The sequence below is a fragment of the Pseudophryne corroboree genome, chromosome 1, assembly GCF_028390025.1.
Source record: "Pseudophryne corroboree isolate aPseCor3 chromosome 1, aPseCor3.hap2, whole genome shotgun sequence".
Classification (NCBI taxonomy): domain Eukaryota; kingdom Metazoa; phylum Chordata; class Amphibia; order Anura; family Myobatrachidae; genus Pseudophryne; species Pseudophryne corroboree.
The window spans coordinates 1036540244-1036562743 of record NC_086444.1 but is presented as its reverse complement, the minus strand read 5'-3'; the positions used below and the strand labels follow the sequence as shown (position 1 = coordinate 1036562743).

Here is a 22500-nt window from a genome sequence, read left to right as displayed (position 1 = left end):
AATGGTTCCTCTCCAGCCACCGAACAGGAGATATGAGAATAGGTGAAACAATGGGATTAGCTGTATAATGGCTGCAGGTTGTCTAATCTAGAAGTCGCCACAAGAGGGAGCTGGAGTCATAGCTATCACCAGCCATGAAGTGAGGACTGTGCCAATCGCAAGATGGCCGCCGCTTGTCAGTGGATACTGTGCCAGTCGCAAGATGGCCGCCGCTTGTTAGTGAGGCCTGGTCCCTCCGGAGGTCCCCCGGCCGTCAGTCCTCATCAGCGAGGTGGGAGATCCTTCATGTGGGGGGATATGTGAGGCAGGGGCTGTAAGGTAGGCGCCTGGTGGAGCCAGGAGTCAGTGAGGCCTGGTTCGGGGTCCGGGCGGCGCCAACCGCAAGATGGCCACCGGCCGCCAGCCACACGCGGCCTGGCCTCCACCTCCCGCAGGCCGCCCGTTTCTCGGTCTCCCGCGAGGGCCAGCGCTCGGTGAGCAGGCTGCTAGGTGCCAGGGGGTGCCACTCAGGTGGGGGAGAAAGTCTGCAGAGCCGCTGTACCGGATCCGATGAGTCGCCGGGTCCGCTCTAAAATCGAGGCCCCGGCTTCTGAGACGGAGGTAGGCCGCAATCCGCAGGGGGCAACGCAGGGCCCCCCCGATTCCGCAGCTTCGACCTCCGGGTGCAGGGTAGTGTAGCAGGGTGAGGGTTTGGTATTCCTGTAGATGGGCCCTCAGGTTCAGGGTAGGAATGTATATATTAAATCGTGCCAGCCGGAGCTACACAGGAACCCGACCTTCCCTGATGCCAGCTAGGCCACCTCCCACCCTTATTTTGTATAAACAGGACATGCACACTTTAACGAACCCATCATTTCAGCGACAGGGTCTGCCACACGACTGTGACTGAAATGACTGGTTGGTTTGGGCCCCCACCAAAAAAAGAAGCAATCAATCTCTCCTTGCACAAACTACAGAGGCAAGATGTCCACCTCATCATCATCCTCCGATTCCTCACCCCTTTCACTGTGTACATCCCCCTCCTCACAGATTATTAATTCGTCCCCACTGGAATCCACCATCTCAGGTCCCTGTGTACTTTGTGGAGGCAATTGCTGCTGGTGAATGTCTCCACGGAGGAATTGATTATAGTTCATTTTGATGAACATCATCTTCTCCACATTTTCTGGAAGTAACCTCGTACGCCGATTGCTGACAAGGTGAGCGGCTGCACTAAACACTCTTTCGGAGTACACACTGGAGGGAGGGCAACTTAGGTAGAATAAAGCCAGTTTGTGCAAGGGCCTCCAAATTGCCTCTTTTTCCTGCCAGTATACGTACGGACTGTCTGACGTGCCTACTTGGATGCGGTCACTCATATAATCCTCCACCATTCTTTCAATGGTGAGAGAATCATATGAAGTGACAGTAGACGTCATGTCAGTAATCGTTGGCAGGTCCTTCAGTCCGGACCAGATGTCAGCACTCGCTCCAGACTGCCCTGCATCACCGCCAGCGGGTGGGCTCGGAATTCTTAGCCTTTTCCTCGCACCCCCAGTTGCGGGAGAATGTGAAGGAGGAGATGTTGACGGGTCACGTTCCGCTTGACTTGACAATTTTCTCACCAGCAGGTCTTTGAACCTCTGCAGACTTGTGTCTGCCGGAAAGAGAGATACAACGTAGGTTTTAAATCTAGGATCGTGCACGGTGGCCAAAATGTAGTGCTCTGATTTCAACAGATTGACCACCCGTGAATCCTGGTTAAGCGAATTAAGGGCTCCATCCACAAGTCCCACATGCCTAGCGGAATCGCTCTGTTTTAGCTCCTCCTTCAATGTCTCCAGCTTCTTCTGCAAAAGCCTGATGAGGGGAATGACCTGACTCAGGCTGGCAGTGTCTGAACTGACTTCACGTGTGGCAAGTTCAAAGGGTTGCAGAACCTTGCACAACGTTGAAATCATTCTCCACTGCGCTTGAGTCAGGTGCATTCCCCCTCCTTTGCCTATATTGTGGCCAGATGTATAGGCTTGAATGGCCTTTTGCTGCTCCTCCATCCTCTGAAGCATATAGAGGGTTCAATTCCACCTCATTACCACCTCTTGCTTCAGATGATGGCAGGGCAGGTTCAGGATTGTTTGGTGGTGCTCCAGTCTTCTGTACGCGGTGGCTGAATGCCGAAAGTGGCCCGCAATTCTTCGGGCCACCGACAGCATCTCTTGCACGCCCCTGTCGTTTTTTAAATAATTCTGCACCACCAAATTCAATGTATGTGCAAAACATGGGACGTGCTGGAATTTGCCCAGATGTAATGCACGCACAATATTGCTGGCGTTGTCCGATGTCACAAATCCCCAGGAGAGTCCAATTGGGGTAAGCCATTCTGCGATGATCTTCCTCAGTTTCCGTAAGAGGTTGTCAGCTGTGTGCCTCTTCTGGAAAGCGGTGATACAAAGCGTAGCCTGCCTAGGAACGAGTTGGCGTTTGCGAGATGCTGCTACTGGTGCCGCCGCTGCTGTTCTTGCTGCGGGAGGCAATACATCTACCCAGTGGGCTGTCACAGTCATATAGTCCTGAGTCTGCCCTGCTCCACTTGTCCACATGTCCGTGGTTAAGTGGACATTGGGTACAACTGCATTTTTTAGGACACTGGTGAGTCTTTTTCTGAGGTCTGTGTACATTTTCGATATCGCCTGCCTAGAGAAATGGAACCTAGATGGTATTTGGTACCGGGGACACAGTACCTCAATCAAGTCTCTAGTTGCCTCTGAATTAACGATGGATACCGGAACCACGTTTCTCACCGCCCAGGCTGCCAAGGCCTGAGTTATCTGCTTTGCAGCAGGATAACTGCTGTGATATTTCATCTTCCTCGCAAAGGACTGTTGGACAGTCAATTGCTTACTGGAAGTAGTACAAGTGGTCTTCCGACTTCCCCTCTGGGATGATGATCGACTCCCAGCAGCTACAACTGCAGCGCCAGCAGCAGTAGGCGTTACACTCAAGGATGCATCGGAGGAATCCCAGGCAGGAGAGGACTCGTCAGACTTGCCAGTGACATGGCCTGCAGGACTATTGGCTTTCCTGGGTAAGGAGGAAATTGCCAGTGAGGGAGTTGGTGGTGTGGTTTGCAGGAGCTTGGTTACAAGAGGAAGGGATTTAGTGGTCAGTGGACTGCTTCCGCTGTCACCCAAAGTTTTTGAACTTGTCACTGACTTATGATGAATGCGCTGCAGGTGACGTATAAGGGAGGATGTTCCGAGGTGGTTAACGTCCTTACCCCTACTTATTACAGCTTGACAAAGGCAACACACGGCTTGACACCTGTTGTCCGCATTTGTGTTGAAATAATTCCACACCGAAGAGCTGATTTTTTTTGTATTTTGACCAGGCATGTCAATGGCCATATTCGTCCCACGGACAACAGGTGTCTCCCCGGGTGCCTGACTTAAACAAACCACCTCACCATCAGAATCCTCCTTGTCAATTTCCTCCCCAGCGCCAGCAACACCCATATCCTCATACTGGTGTACTTCAACAGTGACATCTTCAATTTGACTATCAGGAACTGGACTGCGGGTGCTCCTTCCAGCACTTGCAGGGGGCGTGCAAATGGTGGAAGGCGCAAGCTCTTCCCGTCCAGTGTTGGGAAGGTCAGGCATCGCAACCGACACAATTGGACTCTCCTTGGGTATTTGTAAATTAGAAGAACGCACAGTTCTTTGCTGTGCTTTTGCCAGCTTAAGTCTTTTCATTTTTCTAGCGAGAGGATGAGTGCTTCCATCCTCATGTGAAGCTGCACCACTAGCCATGAACATAGGCCAGGGCCTCAGCCGTTCCTTGCCACTCCGTGTCGTAAATGGCATATTGGCAAGTTTACGCTTCTCCTCAGACGCTTTTAATTTTGATTTTTGGGTCATTTTACTGAACTTTTGTTTTTTGGATTTTACATGCTCTCTACTATGACATTGGGCATCAGCCTTGGCAGACGACGTTGATGGCATTTCATCGTCTCGGCCATGACTAGTGGTAGCAGCTTCAGCACGAGGTGGAAGTGGATCTTGATCTTTCCCTATTTTAACCTCCACATTTTTGTTCTCCATATTTTAATGTGTGGAATTATATGCCAGTATCAATAGCAATGGCCTACTACTATATATACTGCGCACAACTAAAATGCACCACAGGTATAGAATGTAGATGGATAGTATACTTAATGACGACACAGAGGTAGGTACAGCAGTGGCCTTCCGTACCGTACTGCTATATATAGTATACTGGTGGTCACTGTGTCAGCAAACTGCAAAACTAAAATGCACCACAGGTATAGAATGTAGATGGATAGTATACATAATGACGACATAGAGGTAGGTACAGCAGTGGCCTTCCGTACCGTACTGCTATATATAGTATACTGGTGGTCACTGTGTCAGCAAACTGCAAAACTAAAATGCACCACAGGTATAGAATGTAGATGGATAGTATACTTAATGACGACACAGAGGTAGGTACAGCAGTGGCCTTCCGTACCGTACTGCTATATATAGTATACTGGTGGCCACTGTGTCTGCAAAACTCTGCACTGTACTCCTCCTATATAATATTATACTGGTGGTCCCGACTCCCCAGTCCCCACAATAAAGCAGCACACTGAGCACAGATATGGAGTGTTTTTCAGGCAGACAACGTATAATGGTGGTCACTGTCAGCAAAACTCTGCACTGTACTCCTCCTATATAATATTAATTATACTGGTGGTCCCCAGTCCCCACATTAAAATAAAGCAGCACACTGAGCACAGATATGGAGTGTTTTTCAGGCAGACAACGTATACTGGTGGTCACTGTCAGCAAAACTCTGCACTGTACTCCTGCTATATAATACAGCTGCTCCCCAGTCCCCACAATTAAGCAGTGTGAGCACAGATATATATGCAGCACACTGAGCACAGATATGGAGAGTTTTGTTCAGGCAGAGAACGGATAACTGGTGGTCACTGATCAGCAAAACTCTGCACTGTACTCCTCCTATATTATACAGCTGCTCCCCAGTCCTCCCCACAATGAATTAAGCAATAATGCACAATCAAATTCAACAATAACGGAGAGAACGCCAGCCACGTCCTCTCCCTAACATTTACAATGTACGAGTAAAAATGGCGGCGACGCTCGGCTGCTTATATAGAATCCGAATCTCGCGAGAATCCGACAGCGGGATGATGACGTTCGGGCGCGATCGGGTTACCCGAGCCATACGGGAGAATCCGAGTATGGCTCGGACCCGTGTAAAAAGGGTGAAGTTCGGGGGGGTTCGGTTTCCGAGAAACCGAACCCGCTCATCACTAGTTTATATGTGCTGAACGGCTTCCCGCCGCAGTGTGTGTTTGGAGCAGCATACTGCCCAAAAATAGGTGTGCCAAGCTTGTGGCATCATATTCAATAAGACTTGAGGCTGTAATTGCTGCCAAAGGTGCATCAACAAAGTATTGAGCAAAGGCTGTGAATACTTATGTACATGTGATTTCTTAGTTTTTTATTTTTTATTTATTTTTATTTTTAATAAATTTGCAAAAATCTCAAAAAAACTTTTTTTACGTTGTCATCATGGGGTATTCTTGGAATAAACTTTTAGCACAGGTCAATATAAAAGCAACAGTAAAATAATTTACAGATGCTTTGGAGAAAATTAATTTGAAAATAAACAATATGTACAATAGGCAGCACTGTACAGTAGGATCTATGCCCCATATACATCCAGTTACCTTTTATAAGCAGCAGATGGCACTGATGCATATTGAATGTGCATGTAATTGTTACAGAATGCTATATAAAGTAATGCAGGTATTTTGCTGATAGTACATATGCATTGCACAGAACAACAGTATAATATATATATTTATAGCTTTACATGAAATCATCTACTGTACAGTATATTATTATTATTATTATTATTATTATTATTATTATCTAGAAAGTGGTCCTCTTTCTGGAAATTTATTGTGAAAAAAATACAAAATTAGTTTTTTATGAGTATGTAATCGAGGAACCAACAAGATTTAGGACTATACTGGATCTAGTACTAACCAGTAATGTTGAGATTACATAAAATATTAAATTAGGGGAGACCTTGGGAAATAGCAATCATAATATGATCAGAATCGAAATTAGCTTTCAAAAACATCATTATAAAGGTCAAACTAAGACTGTTAACGTTAGAAAAGCTAATTTCATCAGGCTGAAATGAGCACTAAAGGACGTTGATTGGGAAATTCTTTTCCATGCTGAAATGTGGGTTGCTTTTGAAATTTTGCTCGATGAGTACACTCGGCAAAAGGTTAAATAAGGAAAATATAGGACCATTAAAGGTCGAGTTGGGTGTCTTGAGAAATGATGACAAAGATAAAGCAGATTTATTGAACAATTTTTTTTCATCCGTGTTTAGAGGACCAGTTGGGGGGAATAGTGCACAACAAAAGCTGTGATAACGTCCTGTTGCTAAGAACTTGGTTAAATGAGGAAGTAAACCAGGAGAGACTAAGTAAAATTAAGATAAATAAACCTCCAGGTCCAGATGGACTTCACCCAAGGGTTCTTTTGGAGCTTATCTCAGAACTAGAAAGGCCTTTATATTTGATTTTTTTTTTAATTCAATTACTTCAGGCATGATACCAAAAGAACTGGTGAATAGCAAAGGTAGTCCCAATATTTAAAAAGGGAATTAAATCTCATCCCGGTAACTATAGACCAGTAAGCTTGACTTTTATAGTGGGGAAATTACTGGAAGGTATATTATGAGATAACATTTAGGAATACATGGAAACCTCCAAGCTTATTAATAGAAACCGGCATGGTTTTGTGAGGGACAGCATAGGTGAATCTGTGGGGTGGTCCGGGGTTGCACTGGACCACCCATTAGCAAAAATAACATTTTAAAATTCATTATTTTTAATAATTTGTCCTTCCGGTCAGGAACGCATTTGCTGACCGGGAGGACACTCACGCTGCAGCAGCTCCCCGCCTCCACCCCCCCCCCCCCATTTTTTATTTGCCTGTAGCGTTTGAGTGCGATGTGACGTAATGACGTCACATTGACGCAGCGCTCAACAGCTCCGCCGCTCACCAGAGGGGAGCGCCGAGCCAAGGCACAGACTCCGGATGCTTCCTTCAGCTCCCGCCACCTGCAGCCTGCTTCACCGCTGTCAGGGGTGGCCACGCGACCGCCCGCTCTGAGTCTGACTCCCCGCCCAGCAGTCCGCGGCCCGCGTGGAAACCCAGACACTGTCAGTCACAGTCACTACTGTGATGAGTGATCTGACTTTTACTGTGTCCTGTCACTGAGTCTGTCACTCAGTGCTCTACCTGGTGCAATGTGTCTCAGTGCAATACCTGACGCAATGTGTCTCAGTGCTCTACCTGGTGCATTGTGTCTCAGTTCTCTGCCTGGTGCGTTGTGTCTCAGTTCTCTACCTGGTGCAGTGTGTCTCAGTTTTCTACCTGGTGCAGTGTGTCTCAGTTCTCTACCTGGTGCAGTGTGTCTCAGTTCTCTACCTGGTGCATTGTGTCTCAGTTCTCTACCTGGTGCATTGTGTCTCAGTTCTCTACCTGGCGCAGTGTGTCTCAGTTCTCTACCTGGCGCAGTGTGTCTCAGTTCTCTACCTGGCGCAGTGTGTCTCAGTGCAATACCTGGCGCAGTGTGTCTCAGTGCAATACCTGGTGCAATGTGTCTCAGTGCAATACCTGACGCAATGTGTCTCAGTGCTGTACCTGGCGCAATGTGTCTCAGTGCTGTACCTGGCGCAGTGTGTCTCAGTGCAATACCTGGCACAATATGTCTCAGTGCAATACCTGGCGCAATGTGTCTCAGTGCTCTACCTGGCGCAATGTGTCTCAGTGCTCTGCCTGGCGCAAAGTGTCGAACGTGCTCTGCCTGGCGCAAAGTGTTGAACGTGCTCTGCCTGGCGCAAAGTGTAGAACGTGCTCTTCCTGGCGCAAAGTGTAGAACGTGCTCTATCTGGCGCAATATGTATAACGTGCTCTACCTGTCACAGTGTGTGTATAGGAGGTTCTACCTGGTGCAATGCGTATTAGCTGCACTACTGTGTGGTGTAATGTGAATTGCCACTATTATGTGGCCATGCCCCTTCCCCACAAGGCAACACCCCTAAATTTTTGCTGCGCACCAAAGGCACGCACTGTCCATGCTTGCCATATAGAATGGGGAGCACCAAGCATTACAGTATGTACAGAATTTTGCCCTTCTAACTTAAAAATGTGCCCCCCCAAATGAAAAATGTGCCCTCCCCGTGATCAGCACCCTGCCCTAAAAAACTCCTAGAGTGAACACTAGGATATGAATGTTCCCAGAGTGACGAGAAATGGGACATGCCCCCATTTTCATTCACCACGCCCCTTGTGATACGTGGTCACGCCCATTTTTCTGCGCGCATCTCCGGCGCACACACCCAGTGCCGGTAAAAAAAAATTCTACTTGGGACCACCCATTACCAGATCTCTAGTTTCACCTATGAGGGACAGGTCATGTCAAACGAACTTAATTAGCTTCTGTGAGAAAGTGAGCGAAAATATTGATCAGGGGAAGGCAGTGGATGTGGTCTATTTAGACTTTGCAAAAGCCTTTGACACAGTGCCACACATGAGACTGAGAGTTTGGTGTAGGAAACAATTATTAACAGTACTTGGGTAAGTAATTGGCTGGACAACAGGGAACAGTGAGTGGTTGTTAATGGGATGTTTTACGACTGGACCCCAGTACTCAGTGGAATACAGCAAGGGTCCATACTCGGTCCACTACTGTTTAACATATTTATTAATGACCTAGGTGAAAGTCTGGAAAGCACAGTGTCAATTTTTGCAGATGATACTAAACTGTGTAGAATAATTAATTCAGATAAGGATGTTGAGTACAGAACGACCTATTTAAATTGGAAGTTTGGGCAGATAATTGGAGAATAAGCTTCAATATAGAAAAAATGTAAAGTTATGCACTTACGTACTAAAAACAATCATGCAACCTATAAACTAAATGGGAAAAATTTAGGGGAAACAGTAGTTGAAAAAGATTTGGGGGTGCTCATTGATAATAGACTAGTAGCAGTACCCAATGTCATAGTGCAGCATCAAAAGCAAATAAGGTGTTAGCAGCATGAGTCAAGGGATGAGAGTGTAATCCTGTCATTATACAAATCATTGGTACGGTCACACCTATTCACTGCCCCACTTCGGTAAACAAAAAAAAAAAATATTTTTTAGAAAAGTGTTTTTATTGAGCAGCAAACAACATACAGTATAGACCAACAATACAGATAAACAAAAGCCAAGGCACCGCCGGACCCGTACTATTCAATAAATAATTCAACAGTGCAAGTCAACACTCAGAAAAGCATACAAAATTGGCATGTATTAGTACTAAATATAGGCGTCCTCATATATACAGTAACATATTAAAGAATATCAATAAGTCCTTACGCGATCAATCACAGTAAAAACAACAAACACACTTTTGGTAAATCAGATTCGCAAAAATTACACATGCTACAGAAAAATAAAACAAAATTACCAAAGAACACAACAAAATAAAATGGAGTACAGTATATATAGTAAAATAAGAGAACAGTATAAGTAAATAAGCCGCACACAGAATACCTCCTAAGTATAGGTATGACAAATTAGATGTTTATATATCTTATCACTACTGCTTCCGAAATGTGCAGGTATAATACACCTACGCCTGAATGTCATAATGTGAATTGGGGGATACTGAGTTACAAAATGTGTACTGGCAGCCCTACAGTGTGACATAATGTGAACTAGGGCACTACAGTGGGTTATAAAATAAACTAGGGTACTACTATGGGGCATAACATTAACGGATACAGTACTATGGTTCAGAAAATTAACTAGGACACTATTATGGGGCATAAAATTAACAACTTCCACCATGGCCCTAACTGTGTGGAGCTTGTATATTCTCTGCGTACTCGCGTGGGGTTTCCTCCAGGAACTCTGGTTTCCTCCCACAATCCAAAAATACGCTGATAGGTTAATTGGCTCCCAACAAAAATAAACCCTAGCGTGAATGTTTGTGTGTCTACACGTGGTAGGGAATATTGGTTGTAATTTGGGAATGGCCAAATATTCTCTGTAAAGCGCTGCGGAATATGTGTGTGCTATATAAATAACTGATAGTATAAATAATAATAGAAGTATTGGGGCAGGGGCCCCTTCAAAATGTTGCTATGGGCCCACGAAGTTCTGACTACGCCCCTGACACTGATACTATAACTGAGCATGCGTGACACCATCTTGTTCATTGTGTATGAGCAATACAGTGGAGGACAGATGTTCTCCTCTTAGCTCTTGAGACAAGTGCCTGCATATGACCACTGTTCCAGCGCCTGCATCGTTACAGCAATACCTGAGACAGTCACCAGCTGGTGAGCTGCTTACCCAGCAACGCTTCATGCTCTGGACATCCACTGTAAGCGGTGGCAGCTCCAGATTAAAAATAGGAGAGCCACGCCAAATGCCTACCCTCTCGGAATGGCTGGTAGGCTCCCAAAACTTGGATGGCACTCACGGCCCCCTAGAAAGGAGGCCAAGACTCACACAGCTCGCCCACACCGGCCGGCCAGCCCCCCCAGCCACCTGTACACCCCCTCAGCCACCACTTATATAGTGTTAATGGGCAGGGCAATGACACGATTCCAACTGGTAATGTAGTCATTGTAGAGCGGGGGGGAACCGTGATGAAGCTATCGCAGATCCACCCCCACCCCCCATGCTCCACCTACACACCTTCATGCTGTACCCCATGTTGTGCCGACCTGGCTGACACAAAGTCGGGAAGTGTGGGCAGTTGGTGTGGCTCCCCTTTTTAAATTGTGGACTGCACCTCAGCCCCACCTCTGGAGCCACCACTGAGTATAACAGTGAGTATTATGGTGGCCCGGGATTTAGGGCCAAAAACGTCCGGGATTCAATCCCAGGATTGGAAGCTCCAATCCCGGGGATTGAGGGATCAGCATTGAGCGTCCACAGGATGCTCAGATGCTGCCCGGCTTCCTCCTTCTGGCTCCCCCACCGCAGCTGCATCGTCAGCTGTCGCTGGGGAGAAAGAATGTGTAGATCCCACCTGCCTGCCCGCGGTATACGGTTAGTTTTGTGTGCGGGGCGGGGTAGGACGAGGGGGCGTCGACATAGTTAAAAGCCAATCCCAGGTATCCCGGGAATACCGGGATTGGCCATTTATCAATCCCGATACTCTGGATTGAAAAAATGGCCCGGGATTGGCTTCCCTAGTGAGTATGGCTGTACAAATATCCCATTCAATAAACCACACAACCTGTATAAATTTCACTGGACTAGTGGCCTAGATTAGTTGCATATCCATAGGTATGTACACAACTCTGCTAATCCACCGAGTTGTACTATACATATATTTCCTTTTCCAACACCAAGTGTGGCCACAACTGTTCTGATCCTGCACATGCGCAATGGATCCAGCAGGCACCAGGACCGGCGCATGCACATAACCGGAGGTATTGGCTGAGCACCAGCTTCTATGGACTGCATAGGCTGCAGCCCATAGAAGCCAGGTAGGAATGCCTGAAACACGCTTTCTGTTAATAACAGCCCATTCTGGTGGTTCCAGAGGGCGAAAACACCTCCCAATGGGACTGCCTGTCTTGTGTTTGATTGGCAGGTAGCACTTTCAATGGGAAGCCACTGTTGGTCAGTGTTACAGACTGCAAATGGCTCACTGAAGTGGTTAATTTTACTGGGGGGGGGGGGGCTGAGCCCACAGGTAAAATCCATCACTGGTCACAACAGAACCCTGCAGATGAAAGTGAAAGACAGCTTGTGATTGTAGAGATCCTGATTAGAGAGAAAATAAGTATTTGAAAACATCCTAAGACACAACTTCCTTGCCACAAAATGCGTGCTTAATCCTGCTCTATAATAGATTCGTGACAAACAAGAATGTGTAACCAGAGTACTGTACATATACAGTATAACTGCTCCACAGCCAACTGTGAAGAAAATGTAACGTTCATGGCAACAAATCAGATATGTTCTTCCATTTTCTAAACTGTCAATTAGATCCTGATTAGTTGATGTAGATATAATGAAACTGGCTGCAAACTGTTTCTCAAAGTTGAAATGGTACAAAATATTTGCCTTTGTTTCTCAAAGTTTAGATTCTTTAAAACACATTTCTAGTTCCTTATTACATGCCAAAGCTTCAGGCATTCCCTCTTCTATTCTCGACCATTTACTATTTCATGACACATATATTTCTTGGTTGAAAATCAATAAACGTATACACAGATCTCTGAAAAATTCTCACTATCTTCCATTGTGGGGTGACCTGTCCTTTCCTCCATCTCTCTCTAACTTGCATTTTTTAGATTGGTGGGAGAAAAGCCTTCAGCCAAAGTATATGAGAATTAATTTTACATGTATTTGCAAACCCATCATTATATTGCCTCTCTGCCACCTGCTGCTTCTTCAAATACTTTAAATATATTGTTTAGTTTCATCACTGTCAGTCACTACAAAACTAGGTATCTTTATCCTACTCTTACCAATATTCTGTCCAACTCATCATGTAACAAGTTAGTATTGGCAGGATAAAAGATATAAGCGAACCATGAACATTTTAGGCCAAACGTAATAGAGTGAGAGTTTCAGAAAGTGAGAGATTTGGTAAGGTTTTGCTATTTTTTTTAAAGTGGCAATCATTTACACAGCAAGATCAACCTGGTTTTGCAGTGTCAATGATTGCCACTTTAAAAAAAACTGAAAGGCCTTACCAAATCTCTCACTTACTGAAACTCTCACTCTATTACATTTGACCCATCGGGGGAGATTCAAATGTTTGAAAAGTCAGTTGGGAGTCTGTTTTTTCCTATCTAATAGACAGCAAAAAACAGACACCCAACCGACTTTTCAAACATTTGAATTCCACCCATAGAATTCTACTTATCTACAAGAGGTACATGTGCGGTATGTGGTTAATTTACTGGTTGTCTGAATCCCGGCGGTCAGGATACTGACGCCAGAATCCCGACAGACGGTAAATTGACAGCGGTCGGAATCATGCCAGAAGCTCGATATTCCCAGTTGGCTGGTGGTCCACGCCACCCCCGTGTCACCACCAGGCTCATAGCGTGGCGAGCATCAGCCTCCTCACCGCCGGGATCCCAACCGCTGTTACCTCATACCGAATCCACATACTGTATGCACACCGTTCACAGAAATATTTCACCAAGTCAGCACAGACACTTATATGATGCCCACTAAATTACCAAATTTGTTTAAAATGCTATAATTCTAATGCAACTTTCATTCACTGTTTATGGAAATATATAAAACAATTGGAACAAGGTTTTGATGTATGTGAGGGATTCATTTGCACTTTCTCTAACTCTTGACCTGCTAGCTTGTTTGTGTGCCAATTTCTCTCATTGGGGCTTGGGCCCTAACAAAAAGTTTATACTTCCTCTGATAACAGTGATAGTCAGTACCGTATGTCTAATATTATTTTACAACATTGGACTACTTCTTCTGCCCCATCCCTATCCACATTTTTTTTTACAATTGATGTATTATCACCTTATATTGAACAAAGAGGTGATAGTGTATTATAGAAAGTGGAAATATTTCCTTGATAAATTGGATACTAACACCCTGACCCAGGTCTATAAGATATTTGATACACACAGAGTGGTACCTACAGTACTATGGCCCTCATTCCGAGTTGATCGCTCGCTAGCTACTTTTAGCAGCCGTGCAAACGCATAGTCGCCGCACACGGGAGAGTGTATTTTTGCTTTCCAACTGTGCGAACATCTTTGCTGCGGAGCTCTGCAAAACATTTTGTGCAGTTTCAGAGTAGGTCTGGGCTTAATCAGTCCTTGCAGTACATACGCATGCGCAGATTAGCCCCATTCTGCCATGATCGCTGCTCTGCGAAAATCCGTAGCAAGCGATCAACTCTGAATGACCCCCTATGCCTGTTATCAGAGGCATGAGACACTTCTAGCTCCTCCTACGTACATTTTTTTTGTACTTGGTTCATACTGCAACTCACTCACCCCCACCCCCCCCACCCCCCCCCCACCCCACACACACACACACACACACACACACACACACACACACACACACACACACACACACCCTATCATCTTTTGTCATTTTTTTATCTGTTTAAATGTCCTCTCAGTCGTTAGTTGTTTGCTTATATAATGGTTCAAGCTTATTATCTTTATTCCTGATGTACCTGAACCATAACCTGCAATGTTCTTTATTCTATCTTATGGTGGCGATGAATATCCCACTTTTTCATGCTATGGGAGGTAATTCAGACCTGATCGATCGCTCGCTTTGGAAGTGCTGCGATCAGGTCAGAACTGCACATGCTTATGCACCGCAATGCGCAGCTGCGCTGCACAGATACAAAGCGGTTTTTTGCTCTGCGATGGGTTTGTGCGAAGAATCCATTTGCATGGGAGATCGCAAGGTGATTGACAGGAAGAAAGTGTTTGTAGGTGTCAACTGACCGTTTTCTGGGAGTGGTTGGAAAAACGCAGGTGTTCCCAAGCGTTTGCAGGGCGCGTGTCTGACATCAATTCCGGTCCCGGACAGGCTGAAGTGATCGCAGCGGTTGAGTAAGTCCTGGGCTACTCAGAAACTGCACAAAATAATTTTGTACCGATCGGCTGCACATGCTATCACACACTTGCACAGCTAAAATACACTCCCCGGTGGGTGGCGACTATGTGAACGCAGGACTGCAAAAAACAGCTAGCAAGCGATCAGGTCTGAATTACCCCTATTGTTCGCTAGCCTCATGGTTTACCGTTTGTCCTTCCCTGGACCACTTTCGGGTAGGTACTAACCACTGTATACCGGGAACACCCCCAAAGATCTGCCATGTTGAAGATGCTCTGACCCTAGCCATCACAATTTGACCCTTGTCAAAGTCGTTCTGATCTTTATGCTTGCCCATTTTTCCTGCTTCCAACACATCAACTTCAAGAACCTACTGTTCACGTGCTGCCTAATATATCCCACCATTTGACAAGTGCCAATGTAATGAGATAATCAATGTTATTCACTTCACATGTCAGTGGTTTTAATGTTATGGCTAATCGTTATATGTTTTACATTTCCTTATGTCATGGCCTCCTATTCCCATCCTGACCATGGTAGTTTTTCTTTAGGGCCGTTTTCACGTCCCGATTTGGGGAGAGATGTGTGCTCAGCGAACCGCTCAGCACACATCTCTCCCCCCACTCAGCACACATCTCTCCTCCCACTCAGCACAGCATGTGTGCTGAGCGTGCGGGGGGGAAACGAGGGGGGCGCTCATTTCACCCGGCGGGTGAAATGAGCGACCTGCTAGATTAAGCCTGCATGCAGGCCAATCTAGCACCAGCGATAGCGATGTGCAGGGCTGCGCATGGCTATCGCTGTGAGGGGTACACAAGGAGTGATCACTGCTTAATATCTAAGCAATCTAGCCAGATTGCTTACATTTTAAGCAGCGATCGCTCCGTGAGTACCCCCCTTTTAGGTGATCTAAAAAATGTAATCATTGCTAGAGACAAAACCTTCCAGAGACATTTTCGGTAAATCTACTGTTTAGCAATAACTGACCCTGGTTATTGAGATTACAAAATACAATTCAATATGCAAAGGTTTGCTTTTAAAAACTCCTGTTAGCTTATTCCACAGGCAAATGCAGGTGGGTGATGCGGGGTTCCGGTTGCCCAGAAACCCCCCTCCTCTTGGCAAGTGGCTCAAATTATGATATCAATAGCAATGGGACATAATGCTATTACTAGAGTTGCCGCAATATCACGCTGTGCAGAGTTGCTGTAGATGCCCAGAGGTAGCAGCTTCTTCTACCAAGTTTGTATATGTGGATCTGAGTCCTCAACCTGTACACTGGACCAGAGAGTAGCTACCAGGAAGAAGAGACAGAAGCCTTTACCATGAGGTGGGAGAATGTGTTCTTAGAAAATGCAGTACTGGTCCTATTATGTTTGTTTGTTTGTTTATTTCTTTGTTTGTTTGTTTGTTTATTATCGGATGTTATCTTATTTATACAGGTTGAGTATCCCTTATCCAAAATTCTAAATCACACATTTTTGGTTCCCCTACTGAGATAATGACACATATATATTATATTATGTATCTATATAGTACATCTATATTTACACATAATATATAATATATATGTCATTATCTCAGTAGGGGACCCAAAAATTTGTGATTTGGGATAAGGGATACTCAACCTGTATTATTAAAATATGTTTGTTACAGCCTATACTATAGACCAGGGGTTCTCAAACTCGGTCCTCAGGACCCCACACAGTGCATGTTTTGCAGGTAACCCAGCAGGTGCACAGGTGTATTAATTACTCACTGACACATTTTAAAAGGACCACAGGTGGAGCTAATTATTTCACTTGTGATTCTGTGAGGAGACCTGCAAAACATGCACCGTGTGGGGTCCTGAGGACCGAGTTTGAGAACCTGTGCTATAGACCATCTATAGTGTTCAAAATTAATATTGTATTCCATCCGACTTGTAATTGGACTTCTGCATCATACCATCATTTTATAAACTTTGCATTACTGTTGTAGTAAATGTGATTTTATTTATTTTGTGCTCTTTTAATATCAGGGTATTAAAATGTTAAACCCATTGTTTAGAAACCTGCATCTCATCATGTGATGGACGTATCAGTTGGAAATGAAATGTTGGACATAATTCAGGCTTTTCCCAATGCTCATTGTTGTCAGATCCAACAAGAAATAATGTGTACAATTTAGAAAATGAAGACCTGCAGTCCAGCTTACTCTCAGCAGGGTTCTGAGTGCAACGCCATTTTCTGTGATTGTAGCACACACTTGTAATGATGAAATATGTGATGGTATCACAAAGTGCTCAGACAAAACATTAGGTTGATAGCATCACATAATTGTTTTTGTGGTTTCGGACCATTTTCTCATTATCTCACTCTCGGTTCATGGTTTTATGCATATTTCCATTACCCTATGGTACTAATAACTGATAATAGACATCAGATTCATCAGAGAATCTGGTGTTGTCACCATGTGGCCAATACGTGGCTACTGGCTACTGTATGAACATATTTATAGGAAGTCCATCTTTCCATTATAAAACCCTTCAGCCAGGAATCCAGAATGCTGAAATGGAATTGCTTGAGTAGCCTGCCTCTATAACTAGTATAATCACTGTGTTGCTTGTTCCCCTACCAACAGGGAGGCTAGTATGGACATTTGGTATGATGTTTTATCACTAGTACAATGAAAACCAGTTACAATGGTATGTCTATGTCTGTGATACATGGCTGTTTAGAGTTCTATGCCTTCTAAGGGAACGAGATAACACTGTGTTATCAAAGCTTTGCACAACAAGACTATCCTTATTCTTCCTGTTAGTAAAGGGATTGCATAAACCACTCAGCAAACATCAGACCGTAGTAGGACAATAGAAACATTATATATTGGAATGTGAATATAGCAGTGTGTAAATATACAGAATGACCTGCCCAATATGCATTGAGATTAGTAGTACCGAGTTAATTTAATGATCCGAGTTATTAATATGCACTTATTATCGGACACCCATTTAATGATTGCTTTAGATTCAACAGTACAACAATTAGTACATACCTACTTGTTCGATCCCGGCTCATCGGGTTAAACGCCCCCAATCAGCCGGGCTCTTTGTGTATCAAGCTGTGACCTCCTGGGAGGCGGGAACAGCAGCGGGAGGATGGGGTGTGGGTGCGTAGCGGCTCCAATATGGGGGTCGGGAGGTTGCATGTGCAGCACATAAGATGCATCCTCATGGTCCCGACCGTTGCAGGAGTGTTATAAGCCATTTATGGGCTTACAGTCCTGCATCGGTACAGAGCATACACCTATACAAACAATGGCCATTCACCCAATATCGGGAGAACAGCTCGACAATTATATAGGTTTGTACCCAGCTTCATTTAATTTGTTTGAAAGTAACTCTACTTATATCAGTAAGGGTTATACTGTATCGTTAGCATACCATATAAAGGTCTTAGGGGCCTATTTATTAACATTATTTTGTACAAAAATAATGTGAAAAAGGGTGTTTTCTAGAGATGAGCGGGTTCGGTTCCTCGGAATCCGAACCCGCCCGAACTTCATGTTTTTTTTCACGGGTCCGAGCGACTCGGATCTTCCCGCCTTGCTCGGTTAACCCGAGCGCGCCCGAACGTCATCATGACGCTGTCGGATTCTCGCGAGGCTCGGATTCTATCGCGAGACTCGGATTCTATATAAGGAGCCGCGCGTCGCCGCCATTTTCACTCGTGCATTGAGATTGATAGGGAGAGGACGTGTCTGGCGTCCTCTCCATTAGAATAGAGATAGATTAGATAGAGAGAGAGAGATTGTGCAGAGTCGCAGACAGAGTTAGTTTACCACAGTCAGTGACCAGTGCAGTTGCTAGTTAACTTTTATTTAATATAATATATCCGTTCACTTCTCTCTGCTATATCCGTTCTCTGCCTGAAAAAAAAAACGATACACAGCACAGTCAGTCACACAGTGTGACTCAGTCTGTGTGCACTCAGCTCAGCCCAGTGTGCTGCACAGTCATCAATGTATAAATTAAAAGCTTATAATTAATTGTGGGGGAGACTGGGGAGCACTGCAGGTTGTTAGCAGGAGCCAGGAGTACAATTATATTAATTAACAGTGCACACTTTTGCTGCAGGAGTGGTGACCAGTGCCTGACCACCAGTATAGTATTGTTGTATACTACTAATATCTCTTTAAATATCAACCAGTCTATATTAGCAGCAGACACAGTACAGTGCGGTAGTTCACGGCTGTGGCTACCTCTGTGTCGGCACACGGCAGGCAGTCCGTCCGACCAGAATTGTATTATTTATTATTATATACCTACCACCTAACCGTGGTTTTTTTTTCATTCTTTATACCGTCATAGTGTCATCCTAATTGTTACGAGTATACTACTATCTCTTTATCAACCAGTGTACAGTGCGGTAGTTCACGGCTGTGGCTACCTCTGTGTCGGCACACGGCAGGCAGTCCGTCCGACCAGAATTGTATTATTTATTATTATATACCTACCACCTAACCGTGGTTTTTTTTTCATTCTTTATACCGTCATAGTGTCATCCTAATTGTTACGAGTATACTACTATCTCTTTATCAACCAGTGTACAGTGCGGTAGTTCACGGCTGTGGCTACCTCTGTGTCGGCACACGGCAGGCAGTCCGTCCGACCAGAATTGTATTATTTATTATTATATACCTACCACCTAACCGTGGTTTTTTTTTTCATTCTTTATACCGTCATAGTGTCATCCTAATTGTTACGAGTATACTACTATCTCTTTATCAACCAGTGTACAGTGCGGTAGTTCACGGCTGTGGCTACCTCTGTGTCGGCACACGGCAGGCAGTCCGTCCGACCAGAATTGTATTATTTATTATTATATACCTACCACCTAACCGTGGTTTTTTTTTTCATTCTTTATACCGTCATAGTGTCATCCTAATTGTTACGAGTATACTACTATCTCTTTATCAACCAGTGTACAGTGCGGTAGTTCACGGCTGTGGCTACCTCTGTGTCGGCACACGGCAGGCAGTCCGTCCGACCAGAATTGTATTATTTATTATTATATACCTACCACCTAACCGTGGTTTTTTTTTCATTCTTTATACCGTCATAGTGTCATCCTAATTGTTACGAGTATACTACTATCTCTTTATCAACCAGTGTACAGTGCGGTAGTTCACGGCTGTGGCTACCTCTGTGTCGGCACACGGCAGGCAGTCCGTCCGACCAGAATTGTATTATTTATTATTATATACCTACCACCTAACCGTGGTTTTTTTTTCATTCTTTATACCGTCATAGTGTCATCCTAATTGTTACGAGTATACTACTATCTCTTTATCAACCAGTGTACAGTGCGGTAGTTCACGGCTGTGGCTACCTCTGTGTCGGCACACGGCAGGCAGTCCGTCCGACCAGAATTGTATTATTTATTATTATATACCTACCACCTAACCGTGGTTTTTTTTTCATTCTTTATACCGTCATAGTGTCATCCTAATTGTTACGAGTATACTACTATCTCTTTATCAACCAGTGTACAGTGCGGTAGTTCACGGCTGTGGCTACCTCTGTGTCGGCACACGGCAGGCAGTCCGTCCGACCAGAATTGTATTATTTATTATTATATACCTACCACCTAACCGTGGTTTTTTTTTTCATTCTTTATACCGTCATAGTGTCATCCTAATTGTTACGAGTATACTACTATCTCTTTATCAACCAGTGTACAGTGCGGTAGTTCACGGCTGTGGCTACCTCTGTGTCGGCACACGGCAGGCAGTCCGTCCGACCAGAATTGTATTATTTATTATTATATACCTACCACCTAACCGTGGTTTTTTTTTCATTCTTTATACCGTCATAGTGTCATCCTAATTGTTACGAGTATACTACTATCTCTTTATCAACCAGTGTACAGTGCGGTAGTTCACGGCTGTGGCTACCTCTGTGTCGGCAGTCGGCAGGCAGTCCGTCCATCCATAATTGTATTATTATTATAATATATACCACCTAACCGTGGTTTTTTTATACCACCTAACCGTGGCAGTCCGTCCATAATTGTATACTAGTATCCAATCCATCCATCTCCATTGTTTACCTGAGGTGCCTTTTAGTTCTGCCTATAAAATATGGAGAACAAAAAAGTTGAGGTTCCAAAATTAGGGAAAGATCAAGATCCACTTCCACCTCGTGCTGAAGCTGCTGCCACTAGTCATGGCCGAGACGATGAAATGCCAGCAACGTCGTCTGCCAAGGCCGATGCCCAATGTCATAGTACAGAGCATGTCAAATCCAAAACACCAAATATCAGAAAAAAAAGGACTCCAAAACCTAAAATAAAATTGTCGGAGGAGAAGCGTAAACTTGCCAATATGCCATTTACCACACGGAGTGGCAAGGAACGGCTGAGGCCCTGGCCTATGTTCATGGCTAGTGGTTCAGCTTCACATGAGGATGGAAGCACTCAGCCTCTCGCTAGAAAACTGAAAAGACTCAAGCTGGCAAAAGCACCGCAAAGAACTGTGCGTTCTTTGAAATCCCAAATCCACAAGGAGAGTCCAATTGTGTCGTTTGCGATGCCTGACCTTCCCAACACTGGACGTGAAGAGCATGCGCCTTCCACTATTTGCATGCCCCCTGCAAGTGCTGGAAGGAGCACCCGCAGTCCAGTTCCTGATAGTCAGATTGAAGATGTCAGTGTTGAAGTACACCAGGATGAGGAGGATATGGGTGTTGCTGGCGCTGGGGAGGAAATTGACCAGGAGGATTCTGATGGTGAGGTGGTTTGTTTAAGTCAGGCACCCGGGGAGACACCTGTTGTCCGTGGGAGGAATATGGCCGTTGACATGCCAGGTGAAAATACCAAAAAAATCAGCTCTTCGGTGTGGAGGTATTTCACCAGAAATGCGGACAACAGGTGTCAAGCCGTGTGTTCCCTTTGTCAAGCTGTAATAAGTAGGGGTAAGGACGTTAACCACCTCGGAACATCCTCCCTTATACGTCACCTGCAGCGCATTCATAATAAGTCAGTGACAAGTTCAAAAACTTTGGGTGACAGCGGAAGCAGTCCACTGACCAGTAAATCCCTTCCTCTTGTAACCAAGCTCACGCAAACCACCCCACCAACTCCCTCAGTGTCAATTTCCTCCTTCCCCAGGAATGCCAATAGTCCTGCAGGCCATGTCACTGGCAAGTCTGACGAGTCCTCTCCTGCCTGGGATTCCTCCGATGCATCCTTGCGTGTAACGCCTACTGCTGCTGGCGCTGCTGTTGTTGCCGCTGGGAGTCGATGGTCATCCCAGAGGGGAAGTCGTAAGCCCACTTGTACTACTTCCAGTAAGCAATTGACTGTTCAACAGTCCTTTGCGAGGAAGATGAAATATCACAGCAGTCATCCTACTGCAAAGCGGATAACTGAGGCCTTGGCATCCTGGGTGGTGAGAAACGTGGTTCCGGTATCCATCATTACTGCAGAGCCAACTAGAGACTTGTTGGAGGTACTGTGTCCCCGGTACCAAATACCATCTAGGTTCCATTTCTCTAGGCAGGCGATACCGAAAATGTACACAGACCTCAGAAAAAGAGTCACCAGTGTCCTAAAAAATGCAGCTGTACCCAATGTCCACTTAACCACGGACATGTGGACAAGTGGAGCAGGGCAGGGTCAGGACTATATGACTGTGACAGCCCACTGGGTAGATGTATGGACTCCCGCCGCAAGAACAGCAGCGGCGGCACCAGTAGCAGCATCTCGCAAACGCCAACTCTTTCCTAGGCAGGCTACGCTTTGTATCACCGCTTTCCAGAATACGCACACAGCTGAAAACCTCTTAC

General features: G+C 45.1%; 1 protein-coding gene across 1 annotated transcript in view; it reads right to left on the bottom strand.

Annotated features, from left to right (window-relative positions):
- The window catches only part of FAM149A (family with sequence similarity 149 member A), a 204540-nt gene that overhangs the window by 110777 nt on the left and 71263 nt on the right, over window positions 1–22500 (bottom strand). The gene's annotated exons all lie outside the window — the stretch shown is intronic.